At 34.8% G+C, this 3322-nt stretch overlaps 1 non-coding gene across 1 annotated transcript; it reads left to right on the top strand.

The window, feature by feature from the left end:
* Positions 1 to 1397: 1397 nt before the first annotated feature.
* Positions 1398 to 1512, top strand: LOC150087995 (U5 spliceosomal RNA). The gene has a single exon (XR_016546811.1). It is a non-coding gene; the product is annotated as a U5 spliceosomal RNA (small nuclear RNA).
* The last annotated feature ends 1810 nt before the right edge of the window (positions 1513 to 3322 follow it).

Here is a 3322-nt window from a genome sequence, read left to right as displayed (position 1 = left end):
ACCGCATAGCTATTTTTGTGAGGGATCAAACTTTTGTTAGCTTTACATTTTCGCATTAAAAGTACTAGTTGTTGATTTTTTTTTTTTTTTTTGATAGTTGTTGGCGCATCGGCTTCTGTGGCCATATTGCACCTCCCAAGGTTTTTGCAGTACTCTGATCCAAGCCCGAGGCGGGAATCGAACCCACGACCTTTGGGTTGCCGGGCAGGTACTTTACCCACTCGGCTAGCCTGGTCGGCCAATTACTAGTTGTAATATCAGTAATCTTAAGTATTCTTTTGGCGGCATGGTGAGCAGGTATATCAAGAACTGGAAACTGATGAAATAATGAGCACCTAGAAGTTCCTTTAATTGCTTAAAGAATTGCAGATTATTGTCAGACATTTCGTAGTACTTCTTGTACCACTTCTTCAATGAGTGCAACGACAGCAGGAATAGTAAATTATAGTGACCTGATTTACAGAAAGTTGCTAATTTCAGTACACATTTCTTGTTTAAGGTTTAGTTTTGAATTAGCTAACAAATATTAATGTCAGTCAACAAATATTAATAATAATGTTTGCTATTTGATAAGGTTTAGTCTTGAATTAGTTAACAAACAGCAGGCATTATTATTATTATTATTATTTACTACTTCTACAGCCGATGAAGGAATACGCTATCCCGAAAGCTACTGTGATCAATTATACTTACTATCATTAAATACAATTAGCTACTGCATTTACTGGTCGAACTGAATTTATTTTCTAAGTCATGGAACCCAGTGCCATAGGCCTCTTTACTTTTATTAGTATATACAATATAAAATTGTTTATATAACATTTTTATATGAATATAATAGTTAAAATAATAATAATAATGATAATAATAGTTAAAATAAAAAATATATTTTATTTTAAATAATAAAAAAATAATTATTATTATTAATTTTATTTTTACTTTTAGGCTTTAATATTACTTTGTTTCTTGTTTCCGAAATTTGATGGCAGGCCACATTAAAACTCTAGGTTTTAATGTGGCCTGCTAGGAACTAGGAATTTTTTTTTTTCGGCTGGTACAGCAAAAGCCTCAGGATTCCATGCACAATAATAATAATAATAATAATCAATGAACTCATAAAAGCACATACCTCGATTTCATGCTTCCAGCTTAATTAGCCGTTCACTTTCAAAATTCTCTTTTTTCTGTAATAAAATTAATAATAATAATTATTAATTACAAATATTAAATAATATAATATTTAAATATATAATATCCTGGTATATAATATATTAAATAAATATAATGTAAAAGTTTCTAATTATTTTAATATTCTTCTTAATTATAAAATATTTCATAAAACACCAGTTTCTAGCTCATATTAATTTGATTGGCCATGCTCAGGGTGAATAATTCTGTAGCTCAGGTTTCTCTTCAAGCGTGATAATCTTTCGCCTTTTACTAAAGGTTACCGTGGAGGGGAGCATTACAATGGGCCTACAGGCGTATTTTTGTAGTCCCACCTGGTGGGATTTTTAAAAAAAATTAAAAGAAAGTTTGTAGAAGTTCTTTATAACGTCCCAACACATTTTTGTGCATTCTAAGACTGATATTGCCAAGCAGTCGGTATATTCCTAAGAGTATTCTAAAAGATCGGGAAAAGAATGAAAGTTGAGACAAATCTGCTGCACCAGGTAGGATTCGAGCACGAAAGGCGAAGTATCTGCATCTTGGAAGGTACTTTTGAAATGGTAATGATGATACGTAAATGGCAATCTTTAAAAAGCTAAAGCTGAATCCTCTTCGCATCGAATATATATTAAAGAATTTAAGTTTAGATGGCTGGTTTCAGAAATGTAAGACTCGTCATGGGCTGTCTTTCAAAAACGTGTCTGGGAAACGTGCAGCCCTGGACATGGACGCTACAAAGGAATGGAAGGAAAATAGTTTAAAAAACAAGGCCAGACAATGGATTACTGTTCTCCTAGCAGCAAACGTCTGGCACAGAGAAACTTCCTCCTTTAAGCATTAGGGAAGGTTTGAAGGCATTACCGACTATGTATCGAGCAAACCAAAAGGCATTGATGATATCACAAATCTACGAAGAATGGATCAGAGGCTTAGATCGCTGGATGAGAGAAGAATGAAAAAATTTTGCTGCTTGTGGATAACTGCGCCCTTCATTGTCAAGTAAACGACCTACGTGCAATCACTGTCGAGTACCTACCATTAAATGTGATATCAGTTCTTCAGCCACTTGATCAAGGTGTAATTCAGTGTTTTAATAAAACTATCGAAGAATGCTATTAAACAAAATTGTGCTGTCTTGAAAGCAAAATTCAATGGGAAATCTACATCCTACAGGCAGTGTGTTTCAGCATGGGATAAAGTTGATAAAAAGTGATCGCCAACTGCTTCAAACAATACAATGCTGCAATGTGTGAAGTTTCACATGCTTCTTTCTCTGTTAATTGCGAAGAACAGTCCGATAATAGCGAAGAAATATTTAAGCATGTGCGTAATCACCTAAACTTGCAAGAAAACTTAAGCTTCAAAGATTACGCAGAAGTGGATAGGGACATTGAATGTTTCAGGATACGTACGAATAAAGAGGATTTCATTGCAGACGTAATGGAATCTTCTGAAATTTGCAGTGATGAAGGTGAGGAACGTTCTGTGGTCGGGCAAGAAGTTTCAAGGAAAGATGCTCATCAAGGATTAGAACGTGTACTTCGATTTTTTTTTCCAAGCGCAACCTAACTGAAAGTCAAATAACTGCTACCCTTCATAAACATGCTCTGCCATTGAAGCAGCGTGTTTTTACAGATTATTTTAAAGTATGAAACAATTAACTTGTTAGGTCTTGATAGTGAAATTTCCAATTTAACTGCAACCTTACTGCACTCTACAATCAATGCAAAATTTGCAATCACAGGTTTCTTGTTTAATAATTTTCTTGTTTAAGTTGAATTATAAGTTATAAGAGTGACCATTATAAGACGTGTAGGTGCAATGCGACCACCGAAACCACCTCCATTGAGAGGAGAGATCTAAGCTATTTCGACAGCAGAAGAAATTACAGCGTGCGATGGAGTTGAACAAAGAAGCCGGAGAAGGTCCATCCACATCTTCAAAGCATTACATCTCCCCAGAAATGTTAAAAGTGAATTTGGAAGAAGTCATGGAAATTGATAGTGCAAATTAAAACGATGAAGAGTCTTCGAAGACCAGTGCAAACGAAAAGCAAAGAAGCCAAAACCGACTGCCAGAAGTACTCCATCAAATCGTTCAGCACGTAATACACAACAGGAGCAGAAGCTTGAGTCCCCTATATTTTCAAGAT

The sequence above is a fragment of the Mastigoproctus giganteus genome, chromosome 3, assembly GCF_048544385.1.
Source record: "Mastigoproctus giganteus isolate SK-2022 chromosome 3, ASM4854438v1, whole genome shotgun sequence".
In the NCBI taxonomy this organism is placed as follows: Eukaryota; Metazoa; Arthropoda; class Arachnida; order Uropygi; family Thelyphonidae; genus Mastigoproctus; species Mastigoproctus giganteus.
This window is presented reverse-complemented; position numbering and strand designations above follow the sequence as displayed.